This window comes from Magnolia sinica, chromosome 19 (assembly GCF_029962835.1).
Source record: "Magnolia sinica isolate HGM2019 chromosome 19, MsV1, whole genome shotgun sequence".
Classification (NCBI taxonomy): domain Eukaryota; kingdom Viridiplantae; phylum Streptophyta; class Magnoliopsida; order Magnoliales; family Magnoliaceae; genus Magnolia; species Magnolia sinica.
This window is the reverse complement of record NC_080591.1, coordinates 7,852,474-7,879,391: the sequence shown is the minus strand read 5'-3', so window position 1 is coordinate 7,879,391 and position 26,918 is coordinate 7,852,474. Positions and strand designations below refer to the sequence as shown.

The 26,918-nt window shown below is 38.7% G+C and overlaps 1 pseudogene; it reads left to right on the top strand.

Annotated features, from left to right (window-relative positions):
• Window positions 1-1,334, top strand: LOC131235658 (putative UDP-rhamnose:rhamnosyltransferase 1; annotated as a pseudogene).
• Window positions 1,335-26,918: the final 25,584 nt, after the last annotated feature.

The window sequence follows — 26,918 nt, the reverse complement described above, 5'->3', positions numbered from 1 at the left end:
TTAGCCAAAAACAGGTACATCTTTCTTGTGGATTTCATTTCCAAACATGAAGGGAGATAAAACCCACGTTCTTGTATTCCCATGGCTAGCGTTTGGTCACATAATTCCATTCGTTGAAGTGTCCAAGTACTTAGCCAAACGTGGACACCATGTGACCTTTGTTTCCACCCCAAGAAACATAGAAAGACTACCGAAATTCTCTCACAACTTATCCTCCAACATCAATCTAGTAAAACTTACATTGCCCCGCGTCGGCTTGCCAGAGAATGCCGAGGCGACGATGGACATCCCGCCAGAGAAGATCCAGTACTTGAAGAAGGCAATGGACGGGTTAGAACAGCCCATGTCAGCCCTTGTGGAAGACATCGTCCCAGATTGGATTATTCATGACTTTTGCCATCACTGGCTTCCACCGGTGGCCACTAAGTTTGGGATACCATGTGCTTATTTCAGTGTCAGATACGAACCGGATAGGGTTGACGGTCGAAGGTTGTGATATGTTTTCAGTTAGGAGTTGTAAGGAATTCGAGGCAGATTGGTTAAATCTCCTTGGAGAGCTTTACCAAAAGCCAGTTCTTGCAATGGGCACCATGCCTCTATTGGTGCCTGCAGAAATCAGTACTGATGTTGAAGAGCATGTAATAAAAAAGTGGCTAGACAAACAAGCGTATGGATTGACGGTCTACATTGCTTTTGGGAGTGAAGTGAGATTAAGTAAAGAACAATGGCATGAATTAGCATATGGTTTGGAGATATCTAAATTGCCTTTTGTTTGGGCACTTAGGTGTACAGCTGATGAGCCTGTTTAATTTGTTGCCGGAAGGATTTGAGGATCGAACCAAGGACTATGGTGTGGTCCACAAGGGTTGGGTCTCAAAGCTTATGATCTTGGCACACTCGTCTGTTGGGGGCTTTTTGACACATGGGGGATGGGGTTCGGTTAATGAGGGTCTTGCATTTGGGAAGCCGCTCATCGTCTTTCCTGTGATGGGTGATCAAGGGCTGAATGCGCGTGTTTTTGGAGAGAGAGAGGGGCAGAGGTGTTGAGGAATGAACGGGACGGATCTTTCGATAGAGATGCGGTCGCCAAGATACTGAGATTGGTGATGGTGGATGACGAGGGTGAAAAATTCAGAAGCAATGCAAGGTCAATGAAGGAGATTTTTGGTGATCATAGCCTCCAAGATCGCTACATGGATGATTTTGTGGAGTACCGTAAAATCACAAACGTTAAAATGGGCCATTGTTGCCACGTGTCATCCTTAGTACATGATTTCTATCCTGAGGTGTGTGGCTCATTTTTCTTGCCCTTTTATTTTAAAACATTCTCTTAAGAAAGAAGTACACTTTGGTTCGTAGTCTGCCAGTAACAAACAGAAAAATCTTCTTTATTTACGATCTTTCAAGTTGGGTCTTTGTGGTGCATGGCCATCTACTCTGAGCCCTCGGATCAATGTTTCAATGAACCATGGGCGCACTTCTAGATGTTGGGCCTGCACACAATAGTTTGGGCCTAGGTAAATTAGATGTCGGGCGTCTACTCATATCAAAAGCCTAGGCCCATATAAATTAGTTAGAGGGCCTCAAAACTCATGTGTGGGCTAGATTCCCCTACTAGCCGGTGTCTAGGGCCATTGTAGATTCAAATTTGGATGATCCTCGCCATCCATTTAGGGAGTCGGCATTGAATGCGGACTTTGTTGTTCAAGAGCTTTTAATCTAATGCAACTTTTTTTTTTTTCTTGGTTTAACCTAGGTATGTTTCGGTTGACTGTTGCATGCTGTGATGTGTTCGGTCAAATAAAAGTTCATTTATAGTCTCGAAGAGTACCATACTCCTATGAAATAGAGTAAAAATACATTGATTCTTCTTCAATAAGAGGTGGAGAAAGAGGAAACTTCCAAGTTTCCACAATAAAAAAAGGAACAAGAATTCATCCCTACAAATGAGAGTTCTCATATTTCTTCTCATATGTATCACATTCAAATGATTCTTGAGGATTTGGCTTACATTTCTTCTCATATTCTATTTTCCTTTCTGGCTTTTTCTTTCTCTCTCCACATGCGCTTAGTATATATGCATGTGTGTTTGTATGTATGTATGGTTGCATTGGGTGGACGGTATTGGTGAGACTTAGCCCAACCTATTTAAAATTAAATGGGTCAGCTCAGGTTTGGTTGGGCTTGGGCTTGATGAATTTTAAGTGGATCGGCGGGCCAAATAATAATGCACCCGGCTATGGTTTAGTTGGATTTATCGGCCCATTTATTACTTGGATTGGCCTTGGGAGTGAGACCTGCCATTCAAAGCCCAAGTCTTTCAATGGGTTGAAGTTAGGGTTGTTGATGGGTCGGGCCGTCTCCTATCCTTAATCTAAGCCGGTTTTCATCTACCATTGTGCGGTTTTGGTCTTTACTTCCAGGCCCCGACCAGGGTGGGCCCAGCTTTCAGGCCGCGAATTTAAATGGGCTAGTTTCGGAATGATCTCGGCCGTTGGTAGCCTTAATGGAAAGATAGGAAATAATTCAGTACAATAGCTTGTAGTGGACCTCCCATCCTCTTTTATTTCAACTGTACAAGTGGCGGGGGCCACAATGGATCAGAACCATCCATCAAATAGGTGCTATGGTGGATGGTCCACATTTCAGAAACCTCACCAATCAGAACGTTGTGGCCATCATTTTCTCCACTTCCCTGAGAGAAATATTGTGTTAACCATCTGTTTATTCCGGTCCATTTAAAGGCCATTGCTCAGAAGGCTCGCATTGTCTGATCGGTGTGGCTTTTAATCTTTGAGCCATCCACACTCTGGCCCACTAGATGGACGTCTAAAAACACCATTCCCCCTGCCATATACACTGTGGCCCACTAGAAATGAAATTACAGACCCGATCGACACATCTGGACCCGACTGTATACAATCGGATCACTATGATGCTAGTAATTTTGAAAGTCCGCCAGAATACCAAAACTGACGGTTCACGATGCATTATACATCACGGACGCAAATTTCCTACCACCACTGTTGTAGGTAAAGAGCTCTACGTGGCCCACCGTGATGTGTGTGTGTGTGACATCTACTCTGTTCATCATTTCCACACGCTCATGTTAGGAAGTGAGGAAAAAAAATCAGTCCAATCCAAAACCCAAGGGGGCCACACCTTTGAGGACAGTGGGGATAGGGAAGCCACCATTGAATCCTTACTCGGGTCCACCGTGATATACATGTGAACCGTTTGTCAAACGCTTCATAAGATGGGTCCCACTAAGTTGAAGGGAAATAACAAATATTAATCCGATCAAAAACTTTAGTGGGCCCCAAGAAAGTTGTAATGGTATGCGTCCGATCTCAAGCTTTACATGTGGAATGACCCACTCGACTTTTGGGTCGGCCTTATTTTTTCGCTCATTACCTTAACATGAGTTGGCTTAAATTATGGACGGACTGGATATCACTTATACATCAAGGTGGGCCCCACAGAGCTTTTTGTTGCTCAGGAGATCTGTGATTGCGAGGCCTAACATGACGCCTGTTTTTTATATCCACACGGTCCATCCATCTTTCTAGCTCATTATAGGCTATTAGACCAAAAATGAAGCAGATCCAAATCTATGACCGACCACATCATAGAAAACAGTGTTGATTGAATACACACTATTAAAATTTTCCTCAGGTGATTTGCTATCCAACCTGTTGGTAAGGTCACACAGATCTCAACAAAGGGAAAACACAAATATCAGCTTGATCCAAATCTTTCGTGACCTAAGAAGTTTTTAACTGTGGGTGTTCAATCATCACTGTTTCCTGTGATGTAGCCAACTTAAGAATTAAATATACTTCAGTTTTGAACTCATGTCCTAAAATGAACTGAAAAACATATAAATGGCATGGATATAATAAACACATACATTACGGTGGGCCCGACAGTCGCAAATCCTCCGACCCAGGCGGCGGATTCAAACTGCGTGATGGACGACCGGCTATTAAAAATGAATTTGATTAGCCACGTGGCACACTTATCCTAATATATCCTAAATATATCACATGGACACGGCCCAATCAAATCCGGCCAACGCAATCAACCAGTCCCTCACAGTACCTGTCGTAGGAAATTCGCCTCCACACGCACTTCCATGATGGAAGATCTCAACCATTGATTTGGTCGACTCAGGGGCCACTTGCTTACAAGCTATAACGAATTACTAAAGAGTCACGATGACGTGTCATGACGATACCTCATGGTATCATCATCCATGTCGACTCGATGATTTTGTAGCTCAGGCTACGCCACGTGCTGTGCTGCTTGGATTGGCCATAATCATGTGGCTGTGAAGACTTCCGTGGTCATTATCATCGTCGTCCAACATGGCCACGTTTGCATGCTCCACCACGTACATGCCAGGCCACCAAGAACCGGAATACTCGACCACAGCTGCTGTCGGAATAGAACGCACCACCCCAGCTCTGGGCCAGCATGATGTTTGTTAAATCCACTCCGTCCATTGGTTGAGGCACTTCATGTTAGGACCTGAGAACAATAATCAGGTTGATTCAAATACTAGGTGGGTCACACCAGAGGAACAGTGGGGATGGGGATTGCCACCAGATAAACCTTCCTGGAACCCATCTTCTTGTTTATATGCGATCCATCCCGTTCATCAGGTGAGCCCCACCAGGATGTCAAGGAATCATAAAAATCAGCACGATCAAAAAGCACAGGTGGGCCACACCACACGGATTTAGAGGATTCATTCATGATTTTACATTGTTACTGTGGTGTGTCCTGCTTGAGTTTTGAATCGAGCTGATTATTTATATGCGGTGAATATGAGGTGCTCAAGTGATGGATGGAGTGGATGCCACACAAACATTACAGTCGGCCCCCACAGACCTCGGGTGTTGCACGCGCTTCCCACGTTGCTTTCACTAACTTGGGAGAAATAAATTGAAGTATATGAAATCCACCCGTCCATCACGTACAGCACCCATTTTTGTGCCTTGATTCAAAAATTCAGGATGATTCAACACTCAGGTGGCCCACTCCAAAGAACTTATAACTAAAGACACTGAATTCACGTCGTATGGCCCACCTAAATTTTTGAATACCTCAATTTTAGGGTAGTTATTTCATCCTGAAAAGGAACATTAGATGAATGAATTAGATGGCGTATAAACACCACGGTCGGTCGTCCACAAAACTAATGGTCAGCGTTCAATACCAAACTTTTCCGGTGGTGTGAACTACCTAAATATTGGATGACCTTGATTTTTATATTCAATGGTTAAAATGAGGCACTATACCTGATGGACCGACTGGATATCATGAAAGTTCAACCCACGTGTCTCTAGGTTTGTGAAAGTAACCTCAGTAGGTATCCAGCGCGAGTTACCCAGCTCCGTAGAGTATCGCGGGTCCCGCCACCACTGCCACGTCATCAAGCACTGCAATAGAATTTTGAAAACCCGATCACGTATCTTCACGTGAGCATTTTCAAAGCAATAACTGAATGGAGAAACGGCGATTCGCACGAAGACAGATCAAAAGGTGATTCAGTGCACACGATTCATTAAAATGGAACACCATAAGCTTCCCTGGCCCAGAATCAGGACTGTCAACTTATTAGGCAGACGAGTAAAAATAGCCGTTAAAATTAAAAAGCCAACAATCAATACTCAACGTTCAGGTGTGGCCCACCCGACCAGCAGACCAACCTAATTTTGGGCCAGGTCATGATCAGGTCTGACCCACCTGATCAATGATCTCGATCTCAAACACATAACCTACGTTAGCAAGTGCTACCCGAATCCCCTTTGGATTACTCGAACTAACATAAGGTTGATAAGGAAAGATGATAGGAATGCTTTCTATGGATTGCAATGGTTGGAAGTTGCATTATATAATTGAAGACGTGCAATTATAGCAAAGATAGTATTTGATTCATGAGAGATCTCTTAATGAGTGTAAGGGAGATTGATTCAAAGAAGTGGTTTATGTGACAAGAAATGAGTTACTCCTTTATTAGATGCCTTTTAAGCTAAGAAAATGAAGGCCCACTCAATCAGATAACTCCATAGACTGGTAGGCACCATCTGATGGAGCTGTCTATGTCCGTAAATGGATGTTGGTGTGAAATAAAAGGATGAGGTGAGAGACCATTAAAACCTGTAAGTCTAATCCCAGCCGAAGAAAATGCATGTTCATGATTCAGCCGGGCTGGCTTAGACCTGATTCGAAAGACCCAATTACTGGTTGTGTTTGTCCCGAGCTTAAATTTTTAGGGTCAATTAAAAATTGGGCTATTCAAAGTCTAATTGTTGTTTTTTATGAAAATGTTAAAAGGTAAATGTTAGACAGTAAGATGACCTTACACCCTGATCCATAACTCAAGCGGTAGACTGAGTGAAAGATACCTTGTTTCAACACTGAGGTTTTGATATCAATCCCTAGTAGGGGTGGCTAACAGTGAAGTATCAACTGACAGCGTGGTATACTAATAAGCTAACCAAAAAAAAAGGCAGTAAGATGACCCTAACATCAGAAGTCCACAGTTAATAAGTATTTTTAGGAAATGGTTTTTGCCTTTTGGATAAGAAAAGGAAATCTAATTTTCATTCTTTTAGTTTTTCAAACAAAGAAATCATAACGATCGGGAAATTGGTATGGATGATTAGTGCACTCTACAATCTCCTAATGCAGGCTGCTTCAGTCATCAGAGTGCAACTTGGGCAGAATGGGACTATCTGACCTTAGGTGGAGTCAACTCAAGGGAAAACTTAACCTAAGGTATTAATGAAACCTAATTGAACTTTAGTTTGGTTGGTTTTAGTCTAGTCAGATAGAGGCCAGGGAGCCATTCCCTTAACTCATACTACTGAGAATTTTACTCCACGATAAATTGAACAAAAAAATTTGTTGAATCAGCCTATTTCTTGCGTGTACCAATTGAACCTGATTTTTTTGTCATATGATAACACTTGATCTGAAGTATCTACTTATTGTATTTTTGGCCCTGCTTGGTAGTTCCGTAGCAGGTTTTTCGGACGTTTTTTAGGATAAGAAGGAACTATTATAATGAGATGTGATCCATTGCATATATTGTTGCCTTTGGGTAGAGTTGGTTACCCAAAGGTTCAACTCAAGCCCGACACCTAAGGTCAAGTTGAGGATTAGAGGTGTACATGAACCAAGCTAGATCGGTTAGCTCGCTTGACTTGACTCGAAAAAGCTTGATTCAACTCGGTTCGAAGCTGAGTTTAAGCTCAGTCGAGCTGATTTTTTTATCTCGAAAATAAGTTCGAGCTGGCCCCAGCTCGACTCGACTCGGATCAAACTCGGAATGAACCGGTTTGGTGACTCGGTTACTTTGATATTGATGTTGCTCACCAAGTGTTTGATGAAATTACTCAAACAAGTGTGACTGGTGGCAAGGAAGTTATGTATATGAAACCAATGCTGCAATGGCGAACTCGACTCGAACTAGCCCAAGCTGCTGACCGAACCGAGCCGAGCCGAGCTGGCCAGTCAGGCTCGAGGACTGAGCCGAGCCAAGTTTGAGCTGAGGTTAGCTAGTGGCCGAGCCGAGTCGAGCTAAGGCCAGCTCGACTCGATGTACACCCATATTGAGGATTTCTAGCTAGAAGCTACCAGACCTAGCCAAAAGCCTGGGTTGGCTAATTGCGGTCTAGGTTGAACCCAACCCAAGTTGCACCCCAACCATTTGTACATCTTTGTTTAAATTAGAGATTACAAATACCAGGGGTATAGCATGTGTGATGCACGTGGAGAGAGGAAAGGAGAGAAAGGGAGAGAGAACAAAAACCCATGGGCTACATCCAAGGGTGTGTGTGTGTGGAGAGAGAGATAGAAGGGTTCAACGGTAAACGGGCCATTCTATTTTTTTTTTCAATTTTATGGCTCACTTGAGCTTTAAAATTTTATCTTTTTAAGGTTTATATCTTAAGATGATCTAGTGTAATAGACTTATAGAGTGAATGTCATGTGGAGAGAGAAAAGGAGGGAAAACGAGAAGATTACAAAAACCGAGAGTATTGCATGTGTGATGCACGTGGAGAGAGGAAAGAAGGGAGAGAGTTTCCAAAGGGAATGAGAGAAAAGTGATAGAGAAGAGAAACCTAAGAACATGTAATTTAAATTAAACCGACAATGCATTTAAACTTAAGAACATGTAATTTAAACTAAATTATACATAAAAAAGCGATTAGTCATCAAAAATCCCTTTTGAAAGTGCATCCGAACAGTGCTAGGTAAAAATAGTCAATGATCTTCTCCACTTTAAAAGTTTATTATTAGGTAATGTGCATCCAAACAGTTAAATATAAATAGCCATCTTGCCCAGTAAAACACGTATTTAGCCAAACCCACTTCTCCAGTGACTTGACATCCAAACAGACCTTAAAGATTAGCTCGAGTGGACCCCATAGTAAGGGCCACACCATCTTGGGTTGAGCCGGGCCGCACCTAATCGTCTCCCAACCACAAATAATTTCCACTCATATTTTTTACACGTGTCCAAAGTTGCACATAGACGTACGGTAGATGGGACCCACGATGACGTGTACATACGTTAGTGCATCATCAAGCAAATGCATGCATATGGTAATCTCTTAACAGGAATTCTCTTTTTAATATTCGGAAAATGGTAATAGCGTCAGTAATGACGTCCCACCCATGCACGTGCATAAATAGTACCACAAGACAATCCTAGAAAAGAGGGCGGGTTACGTAAGGCAGGGATAACAGCAGAGTGGTTGGGAAGCGGATTGCCGACTGAGTAACTCACAAGGCTTAAGTGTACCTAGTAAACTCCGTGGCCCACCATGATTTATGTCTTTTATATATCCAAGTAGTGGATCCATTTTCCCAATTCATTTTAGTGCAATATTATTAAAAAATTAAAATATATCCAAAGCTCAAGTGGACCACACCACAAAAATGAGTGTGATTTGAATGTTTATCATTGAAAACTTCATATTTGGGTGAGACTGATATTTGTGTTTTTTCCCATCAATGTATGTTACCTTATGAACCGATTTGATGACAAATGAACATCATTGTGGGTCATAAAATTATTTCCTCTAGCTATTTCATTTGGTGTGGTCAAATTGAGCTCTGGATATGATTCAATTTTGGAATCATGCCCTAAAATGATCAGTAAAAAAATGGATGAATGTATGGTGTAGATAAGACACATACATCCATGGTGGGCCCCACAAAGTTTTCCCAGTTACATTAAATGTACTGAGTAACTCAGTACACAATTCTCTTCCTAGATGGCGAAGCACTGACCATGGGGCCCGCTTTGATGCATGTGTTGTATATATGCGGTCTTTCTATTTTGCCGAATCATAAAAGGGCATGGTGGCAAAAAAAGAGATAAATTTAAATCTTGGCAGCACAGGAAGGAGACTTGCGGCGTGGGGTAGCACATAGCACCCGGTAAGGACGCGGATTGCGTCCTACCCCCGGGCAGGGCTCTGTGGGCCCACTGTGATTTAAGTGTTTTATCCACGTTGATTGATGATTTTTTCAGATAATTTTAATATGTGAACCAAAAAATGAGGCAAGTCCAGGGCTTAAGCAGACCACACCAAAGGAACGTGCACTGATAATGACACCCACTGTTGAAACCTTTCTAAGGGCCAACGTGATGTTTTTTTACCATAAAACCTATTCATAAGGTCATGTAGACGTGGATGAAGTGAAAACACAAATATCAGCTTGATCCGAAACTTCTTAAGCTCCCAAGAAGTTTTTAATGGTAGATGTTCAATCCCCACTTTGTGGTCCACTTAAGCTTTGGACCTGCCTCATTTTTTTGTTCTCATATTAAAATTATCTGAAAAAAGTGTTGAACGGCGTGGATAAAACACTTACATCACAGTGGGCCCCACAGAGCCCTGCCCGGACGGTAATACAGAGCCCCGCCCGGACGGATTACCGTCCGGGCAGGGGTAGGACGCAAATTGCGTCCCACCTAGTAAGTACTGTGTGTTGCTGACAAAGCTCTATGGGCCTTACTAAGATGTATCTGTTTTATCCACACCGATTCATCTATTTTTCCATCTTATTTTTGGTATGAACCAGAAAATGAGGTAGATAAAATCTCAAGTGGACCACACCATAGGAAACAAGGGTCATTGAACGTCCACCATTAAAAACTTCCAAGGCCCAATGTAATGGTTAACCACCATCAAACCTGTTGATTTGGTCAGACAGACCTGGTGAAGGCAAAATAAAGATTTCGTTTTGAGCCAAAACTTTTATAGCCTCCAAGAAGCATCGAGGCCTTGGCGTCGATTCTCTGGTGAGGGTAGCTAATAGTGATACGTGAACTGACAGTGGGGTGTACTAACCAGCTAATTCAAAAAAAAAAAAAAACATTATAAAAAAAATTAAAAATATTGTGAGTGTTCAATCATCACTATTTCCTGTGGCGCGGTCCATCTGAGATTTAAATCTGCCTCATTTTGAGGATCATGTCCTAAAAATTTCCAAAAAAAATGAATGAATGGCATGGATAAAACGCATGCATCATGGTGGGTCTCACATAGCTTTTCACTCACCAAAAGGCAGTGCCATGTGCTGCACTAGGTAGTCCAAGTCCGACCATGCCCCCAGGAGAGCTGACCAACTGGATGGCTAAGATCTCTAAATCAAATGATTTATGGGATATGCTCCGTCTACAATAGACCCCACAATTTGGACGGCTTGGAATTATGCTCAATTATGCTACTTGCAGGATGGAGGGTTTGAAATTTGAGAAGTGGGACCGAGGTCGATCGATCCACTGAAAAGCTTTGTAGGATGAGCTCAACCTGCAAAGTGAGGCGTGAGGTCCACCATGATTTTTCAGTTTCTATGCCAAAAATCAGGTAAATCGTAACTCAGGTGGGCCATACCATCCGCCTCTTAACGTTCTCTTTCTGTACCTAAAATCAGGTTAATCATAATTCATGTGGGCAAAACCATCTACCTCCGAATGATCTCTAGAAGACGCGGATTTCCTGCTAAAAGCTTGTGCAAGAAGTTCCTGCACTAGGAATATAGGTGGGGCACACTGTGATGTTTATCAGAAATCCGCTCCGTCCATCTGTTTTGCGAGCTCATTTTAGGGTTTGTCACCAAAAATAAGATGAATCCAAATCCAAGTAAGCCACATCAGAGGGAAAACTGGGAAAAGAAATACCTACCATTGAAACTTTCCAGGGATCCACCTTGATGTTTATATGCCATCCAAACCGTTTGTAAGGTCATTCCCACTGGGATGAATTGAAAAAATATATATCTTAGCCTGATAAAAATAAAAATAAAAATAAAAACCTCCATGGCCATGTAAATAATTCAACGATCGCCCTCCTATGACCCACTTGGGTCTTGGATCAATCTCAGTTTTTGTGGCATGTTAAGCTCTCAAAACAGATGGACAGGGTGAATTTCTCATAAACATTACTGTGGGCCCCACATAAATTCCTAGAGCAGGATCTTGCTGCGAAAGGCTTTCCCACGAAATCAGCGTCCCTCTTTCTGTACCAAAAATCAGGTAAATCATAACTTAGGTGGGCCACCCACACCATGTAAAATTTGCCTGAAATCTTTAAGTTCACGTTTTTTGGGCCACCCCAAGTAATAAAATTGCCTGATTTCTATCATGTCCATTTATCCTGGTTGATCACATCTTCTAAATGGATTGGATGGTATATAAAAACAAAGCAGGCCCCACAAACAATCCTAAAACTTTTACTAAACTATCTCAACTGTTCCCTTGGTTTCGCCCACATGGATATATAGCCCTGATTAGCCAAGGAAAACACTTGGGAGAGCACATGACGGACGGATAGGATGTTATGAAACATCATTGTGGGCCCAACACATCATTTTCTAAGTTGAGCAATTCTTCAAAGCTTTGCAGAGGATCTGCCTCGCGTCCTAATATTAATCTACAAAGTCAACTAGGTAGATGATCCGTTCGCCTACACAATTTCCAAGCTTGGGTCCACACATGAGGGTTAGGTGGTTCAACCATACCTCTCTTAGCCACGAGAAGGAGATTCAATTCCAAACACCTCCAGTGAATCTGCTGATAACAGTCAAACCACAAATCTCATCTTCACCCTTCAATTAACATATAATTTTCAACCTTGCATGTGCATACCACATCCAACTCGTGCAATTGGTTGGTCACACAATGAAGATCAGGTAGCACAAAAAGCAGCCCAGTTCACTCATCAGGTGGGCCACACTATTAAAGTAATTGATAGACGTTGATATAATCAAAGAATACAAATGTGGCCACCTGATTAGTAGGTTGGGTTGATTTTTTAACGAGGTGATCCTGATGGTGGTGTCCTTTTTGGACGGGTTAGATGTTACACAAATATGAGAGGTTGGAACTCATCGGATTGTTGAACAATAAATTAACGGTCTAACAACTTGGACAAGAGAACTTCTCATATGGAATATATTAAATATTGACGTGCTATTTTCTTATTTTATTTATCCCTTTCTTTCTTGAATATATATATATATATATATATATGATTCTAACGTTTGTTAAACTACGTTACCAATAATTTGCACAGGGTGGGGTGAGTCTCTAACTGTGGGTACCACGTCAATGTATGTGTTGTATATCCGTACGGTCTCTCTATTTTGTTAGCTCATTTAAGGGAATGGCCCCAAAAATGAGGCAGATCGAAATCTCAGGCAGACGACATAGTGTGGATTGAATTCCCACCATTAAAAATTGCTGGAGAGCCACAAAAATTTTGGATCAAGCTGTTATTTGTGTTTTCCCTTCATCCAAGTCCGGTGACCTTATCAACAGGTTAGATGGTGAATGAACATTTTAGTAGGTCCCAGGAAGTTTTTAATGGTGGGCATTCAATCACCAATGTTTCCACGGTGTTGTTCACCTGAGATTTGGATCTACTCTGTTTTTTTTTTTTTTTGTTTTTTGAATCATGTCCTAAAATGAGTGAACAAAGTGGTGTGGTTAACGTGAGATTTGGATTGCCTCATTTTTTAGACCATGCCTTAAAATGAGCTGGCAAAATGGATGATATGCATGGATACACCACACATAAATTGAAGTGCCCCCAGGTTTAGGGCCTCACCCACTTAAGTTGTTACCCCTACCTCACCTAATCCGCTTCCGTTCGGGGAGATTGGCGTTGGGACCCACAAATTACATGAAAATGGTTTTCGGTAGCGTTTTTCATACACTGTAAGTTCTTGGTATGTTTTTGAAATGCCTTTGGTACACCTTTTATGCATTTTAGGACCTGTTTGGCTGGCAGACCTTCACAATTCAAAATATAAAGATTTCTCCCATGACAGGTCTCATCCATCGTCAATAAAAACCATTTTCATTTAGGACTTATCTTAACCATTGGGGATCAGCTGCACAAATCCTGTTAGACCATTCCACTCCATCAAGGATCATGCCATCACTTGAACCACATGTCACCATGTCTGTTCTTACTACTCCCAGTCATGTCGTTCTGCCTAATCAGCTCTCTTAACTAGATTTTCAGAAAAAAATAAAAAATTGTATTAGTTCTTGCATGCATGTCCGGGCATATGTGTAATTTGCCTCATGCATCTATCAGTTCTTTATGTGGAGAATGTTAATCCGTGGAATTATAACCGTAGATTTAGTTTTCAGCCAAACAAGAGGTTAAGAAATAAAATAAAAAGGTTTTGGACGTCACCTTATAAGCCTGCATGGCGTATAGGGGTGTACATGGAGTCGAACCAAGTCGAGTTGGCCTCAACTCGACTCGGCTTGGCCACTTGCTGACATCAGCTCGAACTCGGCTCGGCTCGGCCCTCGAGCTTGATTTTCTAGCTCGGCTCGGTTCGGTCAGCAGCTTGAGCCAGTTTGAGCCAAGAATAAGTTCAGTTTGCCATTGTAGCATTTTCACAAACACCCGGACTGCACCTTCAAAATCTTATTGTATTTGAAACAACAACAATGGTTTTACAGATATTTTATCAGACACCTTCTAAGCAACATAAAAATCAAGAAGAAAAAAAAAAAGAGTGTTGGTTTCATATACATACCTTCCTAGTCACCGGCCACACTTCTTTGAGTCATTTCATCAAACACTTGGTGAGCAACATCAATATCAAATTAACCGAGTCACTGAGCTGGTTCGATCCGAGTTGAGTCGAGCTGGGGGCCAGCTCGAACTGGGCTCGAACTCATTTTCGAGCTCAAAAAATCAGCTCGACTCGGTTTGAACTCAGCTTCAAACCAAGTCGAATTGAGATTTTTCGAGTCGAGTCAAGTCGAGCAAGCTTAACGAGCTTGCTTGGTTCGTGTACACCTCTAATGGCATACATTGGATGTTTAATGCATTTATATGCTTTTATTAACACATATCGGGTGTGCAAAAAACATCCAAATGAAATGTGCAGTCCACTATGTTGTTTGTATTCCATCGAACCCAATAATCAGGTCAATAATTCAAATGTACGGTGAACATAAAGAGGCCCAACAGCTGTATGTTTTAGACTACAGATACACATCATGAATGGGCCTACACAGTTCAAACATATGGTAATTACCATGCGATCCAACGCATGTGATCCTTTACCTAAATTCAATATGATTAATGAAGTAATAAGCCCTCTAATAGAAATTTGGATCAATTCCAAATTGACATATGATACTTGAAAATTAATAAATCATCTACTTTCAACCTAATATGGAGCTGCTAAGAGCATGTCTAATTCATTAATCCAAACTACTATTTCTTATATATTAGTAGAGAAGGATGCCAACCAAACCAAACCATGTTTTATTTAATGAGATTCAAGTCTCTATCTTTTTTCTTTTTTCCTTTTTCCTCTTTTTTTTTTTTTTTTTGGCCTCCTTCAGCAAATACTATTAAAATGTGGATGGGCAAGAAATTTTGACCCACCTAGCTGGACCACATTTTTTTTTTCTTCTCATGCACTTTCTATAGGTGCGGCATATGGTTACGACTATCATAGCCGTCCATCTGTTAGGAGCATCCATCAATGGGGTCAATGACTAAATTCTCAGTGATTGGACAGCCTAAATCATTTAACAATGGTGTATAAAAATCAGGCCAATGATTTTGTATGACAGTTTTTTATGGTTAGGATTGATCCTTGTGATTTTGGTCTTCTAGTCCTTTTATTGAGCCTTATGGTGAATGAACGGTTGGGATCATCATCTACATGTGCCACGTGCATAATATAGAAAGTGGTAGGACAGAAATTTGGTGCTTCCCAGTGTACAAGATCTCTCTCGGTTGTAGCTTGTCTATAAATTGAGATAGAGCTTTTTACTATTGTAGGACTCACTTATGAGCCACGGACCTTACTAAGTCCTCTCATTCGTACCTTTCAAGAATACTCCCCTTTTGTATGGATGCACATTTACAGGACTAAAATGCCCCGGTTTTATCAGAAATGTTATTTTTGAAAGCCGGATTCCTTATGGCTACAAATTATAACCGTAGCCATTAAAATTGACCGCGAAGTGAAGAAAATTCACAGCGAAGTGAATGGAATTGGCCGCGAAGTAAAGAAAATTCACTACGAAGTGAAGAAAATTGACCGCTAAGTGAATGAAATTGACTACAAAGTGAAGAAAATTTACTATGAAGTAAATAAAATTCACCGCGAAGTGAATGAAATTGACCACAAAGTGAAGAAAATTCACCACGAAGTGAATAGAATTAACCGCGAAGTTTATTAGCCATCCAACATGTTGATAGGGTCACACAGACATGGATGAAGGCAAAGCACAACTATCAGCTTAACCCAAAACTTTTGTGGCCCGTAAAAAGTTTTTAATGGCTATTGATCATTGTTTCATGTGGTGTGGTCCACCTAGAATTTCATTCACTTCACAGTGAATTTCATTTACTTTGCGATGAAGTTCACTCACTTCATGGTGAATTTCAGTCACTTCATAGGAATGTTGATAGACCTTAATGAGTTACATGATTAACTAGGAGGAATGTTGATATTTCGTAGCCGGAATCCTTCCTCTTACCTTTGTATAATCTATCCCACCCTGATAAGTTCGATGAAGGCCAATGATGGAAAGCACCACCCTATAGCGGAACTCATAGCCAATTTCAACCCCAGGCATGCTTCCGAAGATTAGCTTGTCAATGTTCACGCAGTTGTTCGCTTCCTTGAGAAGCTTACTAGCAGCTAAGTCGATTCGCCTAATGGCCTTTCCTTATCCACTCTTTGCTCCCCTTGTCACTGCGAATCGAGTGAAATACACCGCGAAGTGAATGAAATTGATTGCGAAGTGAACGGAATTCACCACGAAGTGAACGAAATTAACCATAAAGTAGGTGAAATTGACGCGAAGTGAATGAAATTGACCGCGAAGTGAATGAAATTGACCGCAAAGTTAATGAAATTCACCACAAACTGATTGAAATTGACCGTGAAGTGAATAAAATTGACCGCGAAGTGAATGAAATTCACTACAAATTAATTAAAATTGACCACGAAGTGAATGAAATTGACCGCGAAGTTAATGAAATTCACTGCGAAGTGAATGAAATTGACCGTAATGTGAATAAAATTGACCGCGAAGTGAATGAAATTGACCGCGAAGTGAACGAAATGGATTTTCAACCATCAACCTGATGGAATCTTGGAAAATAACTAGGTTGGTTGGCTAAAGTAGCTTTTCCTACCGCAATATCATATATGGTACGTTAACTCATTCTGGTTTTGGAGATATGCTTGTTAAATAAATAAAGAAAGAAATGAATAAAAAGAGATAAAAATATTTTAATATGCTTATATATACATATTTACATAAATATATATTAGAGAAAAATGTAGGAAGAAAAAAGTCTTCATTGGTATATTAAAAAAAAAAAAAACGCAGTAGCCCATGCACTGTTTTAAAAAAAAATAAAAAATTCTTTTTGCTAGTTCAATTCCCACTACTTTTGTGGGTCCCATCATGAGGTATGTGTTATATCCAAACTGTCCATCTATTTGGCAAGCTCAAATTAAGCTTGAGACGAAAAATAAGATAATCTAACTATCAAGTAGACCACACTGTAAAAGGCAATGGGAGATTGAACGTCTACCATTGAAACCCTTTTAGGGGTCACAGAAGTTTTGGATCAATATGAAATTTGTTTTTCCTCTTCATTCAGGTCTTTGTGACCTTATGAATAGATTGGATGGAAAATAAATGTTATAATGGGCCCTACAAAATTTCTAACGATAAAAATCAATTTTCCTGTTGCTACTTGTGGTGTGGTCCAGTTGATCTTTGGATATATATATATATATAATGCTTTGAAATGATCTGGAAATATGGATGAACGTTGTGGATATAATAAATACATAACTATGGGGCCCATGAAACTTTGATCTCTTTTGGAGTGTGGTGGATGATACGCAGGCAATTATAAATTACTTAGAAATTGCATGCGTTCAAATTATCAGTACCAGTTTAGATGTTTCTTGAACCAAAAACAATGCATATTTGATCTAACTATTATGTTTATACATCTATTGGACGGTTAAAAATGAAAAATATCCAGAGGTATTATTTCAACAAACAAGTGTCAACAAATCAGAGGTTAGTAATGTGAACTGTAACTTGGCTTCAGTGGGGTCCACAATTTAGCTGGCCTAATTTGAGTTATGCTTGGCATAGCATTTTGAAGTGCTTGCATATCAAGTGTCATACATAGCCGGAGCATCAAATAAAACTCCTCATAAACCATAAGGGTTGTTTGGATACAATAAGATTTTTTGTCATGGTTTTTGACAATTTTTTTTTTAAACAATTACATAAATTGATATGGAACAACTTAGCTCTACTCTAAAAAGTAATGTGCTATTGAGAAATTTAAATTTAATATGCAAAGTAGTGTCACTGTCCAATAGGCATCCACTAATCTAAAGTGGGGCCCACTATTTGAATGGTTTAATTTGAGTTATGCACTTCTTGTATGTTTGGTTTATGATCCATTTAAAGTGGAGCCCACCATTTGGATTGTTTAATCTTGATCAGTTACATATTTCTCGCAAGAGGTTGCAGGTAAGGGTGGGAATGTACGAGCTCGAGTCTGCTTTGAACTAGGTTTAGAACTATTAACTTGGCCCATGTGTCAGGATTGCGCCTCACATGCATAACCCCAGTTATTTTTTTAGCCTAGCTTGAGCTCCAATCATTTTAAACCAACCTAGCTAAGCCCAATCCAACCTTACCATATGCACATCTTTTATCTACAAATGTTTGATCTTCAAATAGGCAACCAATACACATTGAAAGTTGACTATTAATTTTATTCATTTTAAGTATTTTTCTTTTATTGTATAGACCAATACAGAAGGCTCTTTTTTTCTGTTTTGGGTTCCTCTCCTGCGATATGATCTATATATAGGAAAAGGTAAGGGTTTAAGAAAGCTACCTATTACAGTACTCTATTACCCTACAATATTTCATATGCCCTCATATATTGGAAGTGTGTTATTCTACCTTATCTCATGTATACAAAATTATCTAATTAATCCCTCTATTATTATTATAGTCATCCATCATCATCCCAATATCTGTGCAAATCAAGTGGCAGACCTCACTAGATCAGATCATCGCTTTAAATAAAAATTTAATAATTTAAAACATTATAAAAAAAATTTAAAACTTTTTTTTAGTGATGAATGTCTGGTCTAAGTTATAAGTGAATTCATAGAAATATGCATTCCTTGTTAGCCTATGTGCACATCAACATATCTTAATAGATGTGCCCAACCACACCCACTTTTGTTATCTACTTAATGACCTCATAAAGTAAGTCAAACCGCATTAATCAAGACTTTGATTTCCTAGATATCCTTAAGTTTAGGGATTAGCCAAAGGTAAGTACATCCTCTAGTCTCTCATAATCCAGGCATGATAGGTCTTTCAGTCTAGAGACTTAACCTTGATCCACAAATATAAGTACCCAACTAGCTCAATCAAGGAACTTATATCCATGTCATACCCACACTCCTATATAAGTTAGGGACTAGGGCACACGCACTGGTTATCATACCCAACTATAGAGACTTATCATCCTAATTTATTTTCAGTCCTCTCACATAAGATAATCATATACGAAGTAATAGTCATAAGTTTCATCCTATAACATACTAGGTGATCATGGTTTAATAGGGTACTAAGATTTATAGCCTACAACTCTCCCTTAGTCCCTTGGTTAGTAACCATTGTGCACATTCTCAAATTCCTAAAGATGACCAGATGATTACCCCTCTTTTAACCCATGTTTATATACTTTTAAGATTTTTCTACACATTAACTATGGTATAATCACATGTCTGTTTACGATCCGTGGTCATCATAATGTACGGTCAAGATCATCACATCGTTAGACACTATCCATCCCATCAATGAACAAGATTCACATTGATTTTTAGAGCATAACTTCAATAGAATCTAGGTCCAACTAGTATTTTTGGGCTTAGGCTTAAGCTCATTGTGCTAGATCCATGCTGGGCTTGAGCAAAGTTTAAGCATAACACCAAGCCAAGATGATTTTAACCCGAACCTAACCATAGCCACCCCTACTTGTGTATATAAAGGGGAGTGAGAGATGTAAGTTTGGGACCGTCAAGACCATAACCATTTCTTCGGTTTAGACCTTCGTCAACAATCTCTTCTACTTACTTTTCTTTATATGAAAATTGTACTACATTTATATATAGAATATTAAAATTAGTATTAAATATTAATTTTAATTTTCTTATATTTATTGGTTTTGTTGGAGAACGTGACCAACCTATAACCGTTGTAAGAAAAGACATTATTTTCAAAGTAAAAAAGAATTAATCCAAATCCATTCATTAATAATTATTTGACTATCTTGCCAATTGGTTGTTGGATAAACGGCCTATTTTCACAAATTTAATCTTAACCAGTCTATCTCAATGCATGGGGTTATAAGGTGTTCAGCTCGATTCAAGTAAAATCCGACTGTAGCATACCCAACACTTATATACCCACATATGTTTAATCGAAATTGCATCATTTGTCACACGTGTCGACACGTCCCAATTGGATAAGAACGCGCGGGGATTAAAAAAAATATTTTTTTTATGCTTTTATGGTTAAAATATTAACTAGCTAGGAAAAAAATCCACTTTTTATTGATTACCTAACATCGCTTTTAAAAATGGTTAACCGATTATTTTTTTAACTTAATCAATTGGAATAGTTGCCTGACATACCGGTTCGTGCAGGTGGGGCCGTGTCTAGGCGATCGAAACCGTTCAACTGTTGGTTCCTACCATAAATTTATGATGCTAAAAAACAATCACAAGATGGAAGATCCTAATCTACGGGTCACCATCCTAGAAAAGACAACACACCAATCAATCCAGGCCGTCCAATCAGTGGGCTTCCTTTGCTTGACACCAAACCCAAATTTTGATCTGACCATTTGATCAGTGTACATTTTTTCTTTTGTGCCAGTCATGCACCGGATACAAATTCGATGAGAAAATCAAACGGTTAAGATTGCTCAATGAGTATGAATTTCGGACTATGATCCGTCCACAGCAGGCCAGTCATTTTGGAAGGTCATGATTAGTATGAAAACATGCCATGTGTACGGTGGATGAGATGCTACAAAGCAGCCCAGCTCAGGACTTAGCCCGTCAGGCCGACGTGGCACCCAAGCCGCTTCGCCGCAACCCTACTACAAGCTACCGGGGTAAGAGGAGTTACTTCATACTCTGGCAGCATATGACACTTAATACGCAGGCACTCAGATTTTACACACGTGGCACACATTCAACAAAATTCAGCAGGCTAAATTGTGGAACCCAATGTCGCTAAGCCACTATCAGAAAATTAGATTGGATGAAGAATCCCAATCTATGATTCGTCGACATATATTGGCTGAAACACAAGCCTTGGATTTTTTTTCATTTTTAACTGTCCAATAAATGTCCACCAATCCAATAGTAAAGTAATTAAATTATCTAAATTTTTGGCTAATAATAATTAACGTAGATCGCATAGTTTGGACAGTCTAATTTGAAATATCCTTTTTTCCTATGTGGATCGTCTAAGTGCCTGTGTATCATCTATCAAGCTTTGTCAGAGTATCCAAGTTTTTACTCCAAAGGTAGGCGTCACGAGTTTGTCTCGCTATTTTGATTTAGAACTATATGCAAGCATATCGCGATAATCAGGAATAAACTAACCCTTTTGAATTTATCGTGGAAAGTTGCGTCACTTTAGGGAGCACTCATCATCTACAGCCGCTGTATGCTAACTTAGTATACAATCCCATTTTCCTGCCAACAAACTATTTTTTAAGGAAATCCGAGCCATTTAAAATGTGGACCAAATCTTCAAGATCGATTTTCACTATAAAAAAAGAAAAAAGGTCTATCAGGATCGCCACATCTTTGAAATCAAAGGATGGCGGTTGGCCTAACTCAGATAACATGTGTGGCCATCCAAACAAGTGGATCAGCCTCATTTTTAGAATGAGGCACACGTTTTGCATGGATGATTTTTCTCTAAGCTAGCATGCGGTCGGTTGTAGTTGATGAGCTCCCTATCTTAAGATCGTGTGTTAAATAACATAAACGTTTTTAATTATTTTCGGATGACGTGTCTTCTCATTTGCGTGCAGATTGCCGTCTTATCTATATCATCCACCCTCATGTACTAGTGATCATATGTACAAGGATCTAGACCGTCCATCAGATTTACCGAACAATGGGTGAGTCACAGTGATCCGATGATCCTGGCCATTCAATTCGTAGCCTTCAAATGGAGGGTAGAAAACGAAAATTGGGGGAATGGATAGATAATGGGCAACGGTTTAATGATTTGAATGGATAGGATTGCTTATCGTGTATTTTCTTCTTGCCAAATGGATGGTCCGGATTCTTGTAAAGTATCACAAATGGGAAAGGATGGATAATGGTCCACATTTAATAGGCAAAAAGATTAACTGGTTGAACGGTTACAATCAACGTACGGTTGCAATTCTTACAATCCTGTAACGGTTGATGAGGAATTCGAATGATAGCCCATCTATGGTGAGTCACGCTGTATGAACGGTCTAGATGGATCCCATATTAGGGACCGAATAACTTTCTTCAGGTGGGAACACCACCTCCACCAATGGACGATTATGCACGATAAAAGTGAAGATTTGCTAGAGATGCTCTATCAGTGGAGGCTGCCAATCTCTGGCATCCTACGGGGAAGGTATCTACCTTTCTTGACCTCAGTAACACCATGTCGTAAATTATAGATTTTACAATTTCTATAAATAAAAAATAATTAAAGAAGCTGAAAATAATGTGTGTGTGTGTGTGTGTGTTGAATAAAGTGAGATTATATTATCTTTACAACAATATTCACCCGTTCTCAAAATGATTAAGAGGGTTGATAGATTACAGGCAAACTGTTTATAAAGATACAGCGAGCTTAGAGTGTCCTCTTGCATTCTTCTGATACGAAGAACCACAAATGAAACATTGTATACACTATTTTTCTGGTAGATAAATCAAAGTAAATTTTGAATTTAAAAAGTAGATTAGAAAATTTTAGACCACTACGTTAGTTTGTTTCTTGAAGTCTTCTGGCTAAGGTTCGTACGAACCTTGCTAACTTATTAGAGTACACAATTGCTCTTCTAATTGGGTTACAAGTGAGAATGGTTTGAGTGTTGGTGATGGTTTGTTGAACCATTTAGGCACTGTTTATATAGGTTAGAGTGACCGACCGTTTTAATCCAGGGTCATAACTCAATATGACCATTATTTAGCTATTGGTGAAAAACTAGCTATTATTGTCAGTTTCTGACCATTGTGCATACGTGAGATTATTGTTGTTGCATGTTGGACATTAAGACTTACTGTCATGCCCCGAAATTCGAGTACAAAGTGTGCACCCTCATATCTGAGTTTTAGCCCATGACATGTACACTAGGTGTACTAATTTCATTCAATTATACAATTATTCATCTACCTACTAGCTTTATCGTAGATTTACATTCCATTCATATTCAACAATATCTCAAAAATAAGAAATGATTATTTATTCCAGTAATCAATCATAAACATAACTAAGGACTCTTTCATTTGGGATCTTATGAAACGAAATAAACATGTCTAATAACTTGAAAGAATTAATTTATAATTTAAGAAAATCAAATATAATTAAAGTAAAAATATCATGATTAGTCTAAGGCAGCAACTTCTTCCTCTATTAAGTAAAGTCATGTGTCCCTTAAGTCTTTTCCAGCTCAACCACGTATTCTTGTTCTTGAGCCACCGGCTCACCCTCATTCACATCTGTACGGTTTTTCCATCAATAAAAAGGATAAGCTGGGCAGGCTTAGTGAGAATTTCCGACATGATTCTTTACATCAAATTATAATAGAATGTCAATAATCATACACAATATAAATTTGATAAAAATGTAAATATAATGCATCAATGCATCAAGTAGGAATTCGTCCACTTGCTTGAGTTGGAAACCAGTCAACCCGCATATACCCCTTGGTAGACTTTTACTATCTGGTAGGCATAAGCAAGGCCCGCATCTACTCCTTAAGTAGGCTTCCACTAGTATAGTGGGCTTCTAGTAACGATTCTACCAGGATATACCATCTAGAGAGGTCCCCCAAAAATCCAGCACGTGTTGTGCATGCAATTGATAGATACACCAAGTAATCATGAATCACGTATTACATATACTATTTATCACATTTGAATCAACATAGTTTAACACATTAATCAAATCATATCATTATTAATATAGAAATCACACAGTCTTTTAGATCAACTAAGAGTATCATGGCAATTAAATAAAGATAATAATACAACACATCAAACAATTCATCTATTTTAACTTGATGGATGAGAAACACAACGAGATCACTTACCTTGATGTAGTGGAGATGATTCCGCCAACCAACGGTTTGAATTGAATTAGAACTTCCAAAAATTACATAAATAAGAATTTTCTTTAATCTTACGATTACACATAATAAATAAAACGTATGATTTATTGTTTATCATTTATTTATATCGATGTTGCCCATCCAATGGTCTGATCACTTTAAAATTTAAGGCCTTGATATATCTTAACCTTAAAAATCATATGGTCAATATGGATATAATCTAATTAACTAGGCAATCCCACACCAATCTCTATAGCAAGAGATTTCGCCTAAGATTTACTATTTTTATCATTATGTATCAATAGGCGGATGCGATAAACATGTGGTCAATCAAACTCGTTCATTGTATAGATCTCAAAGAATAATTCTAAATTATGAAAAAATAAAATTAAAATATCCATCACTAACCTGTATCAAAGGCGACTTAAGGTTTCCTCATTTCTCTCTTGTCTTTCTGCTAAGAAGCATTTTGAAAAATTGTGGATTTTTATAAAGCTTCGGATCCAATTCTGGAAGTTTCATTAACAACCAAAGATATGGCATGGATTTGATAATATCGAGTAGTTAGGATTCAACTCTTTCAAGTACGATTCCAAGTTCTCGCTCGTAACAACCCACCAATTAGAAAACATACGTAAAGATTGCCTAAGGAAGTAATTTGATTTAATTAGGGTCCAGAGATGATAGAGAACATTTCATATGGACGGTTGAGATTTGATGGATGAGTTTAACCAAATAGACAATTATAATTAACTAATGAATGACTCAGATTAAATAACAGGAGTATCTCTCAAAGATAAAGGAGAATCTATCTTGAATAGGGAGGGAAAATATGTAGTTTCCATTTCAAACTTTGTTTGTGCTAGATAAAACTAAATTTTAGAGAATTGTTTCAAAAGAATTCTTTCATGCATACATATGTCTTTCAATTGATGACATTCCTTAACATGTTATGAGAAATCCACTCCACCCATTTTTTTGCCTTGTCATGTTAATATATGGGTTCAAAAATGCAGTACAACTAGTACTCGAGTGGCCCACTTGATTATAAACCGTGAGCAAGAAGAACTATCATTGAAACTTCTCTTCTTACTATTATTATTATTCCCTTTTTTATTTTTATATTTATTTATATTTTATTTTTATCATCATACTTTACACATGTGTGTGCACACTTGTGAAGGATGGAAACATTAGGTGACATGTGTGTATGAAACAGTGAAGTCATTTCCTACTATTAATGTTCTCCCCCTTTTTTCTCCATTATTATACAAAAACCGAATTTTTATCTTCCTTTATATTTTATTTTATTTTTAGATGTGAGACCTACAACGATATAGACTAAAATCCACTCCATTCATCAATTTTGTTATATTATATTGGGCCATTGGCCCGAATATAAGATACATTTGAATTTTAAATAGGCCACATACCATATGGTGTGGATGCACGTAGAGGGTGGTTTCCAATTTTTTCAAAAAACAACTCAGTCTCCCTGTAATTGAAGAGCCATGAGAGAATGACCCTCTCACATCCTCATTTTTCACATAAAACTTTGGTCTTACATATCTTTTAATTGTACCGTCCAAATAAGGTGAAATTTTAGTATAATCTTTTATTTTGTGTGATCTAAACAGACTAAATTTGGAATCTAATCTCTTAAGGATGACCGAAATGTCTATTTAATGGCTCAGGCCTATTTGAAACTCAAAACAGTGTTTAACGACATCCTATGTAAAAATTAATTGATAGTTTTGATGTATACGCTATGATCTCCTTAATGAATGGTTTATTTAGACATTTAGATGACCCAGTTGGCAAATCGGACTGTGATGGATGATCAATTGATGGTCTAAATTTTAAATAAGTATATGATTAAAATGTTAATCATATTTATAGGTTATTGTACGGTCATTTTTATAAATAGATACGTATAAAATAGTTTTTGGATGCGATCTATGTTAGAAATGTATAATGTTAGATTTAAGCTGTTAGGTTCACAGGTGTAAAATGTGTAGATTATGATTTTGACGGTAAATTAAGCATATTTATAATTGACAAATAAGATGAATGAATCAGAATATTAATTTGATGTGTGTACGAGTAGATATGAAGATCTAGTAGTTATTTTATTTTGATCAAGTGCACCAAATTCAAAGTGGTCGGTTAGATATCCTCATTTAGTGATAAATAATTGATTTAACGGTCGACTTAATGAACGGGTGAGAACTTTAAGGTATTCAGGGGTTTGTCCTATTAATCAACCGTTGAAAAATGCTCCCTATGGTTAGATTCAGGTTAAACCACATAAATATTAATGAATTTACAAGTGTAGAGTTGAACAAGTGTAATCATACATCTTTATATATAAGTAAACTCACACTTAAATTTTTGAATTGTTACACTTACTAACTAGCTGTTTTATAACCACTATATGGCCATACAACATTGCATGAAGAGTTCCACCTCACTCCAACGGCTAGTTTGTAGCCTTTAGAAAAGCATACTGGTGTCATTTAGATCATTTGTTCATACTAGCCACCTATATTTCCCATTGTAAGTGCAAAGTATGCTAGTAGCATGTATACAGTGACTCAACTAAGCAAATAAGGTACTCCACGCCTCACGGATAAATGCTGTTTCTTCGTTGTTCTACTTTTGGATACTGGACTATTATCAAAAAGCCAAAATTGCAGGTTTTCATGCAAAACTTTTATTATTATTATTATTATTATTATTATTATTATTATTAAAATCTTTTTTAATCAAAGCTTTTTCACACAACATATGGTGGGCCATCATATGGTCTAGCCATTTGAAACTAGGTTATCTACACTCCGACTACCACCTGAGCTATGGATCATTGGGGGCAAACTCCGTATGACAACATTGATTGCCCAATCATCATAACATGGCGACCCACCGTATCTACGGTCC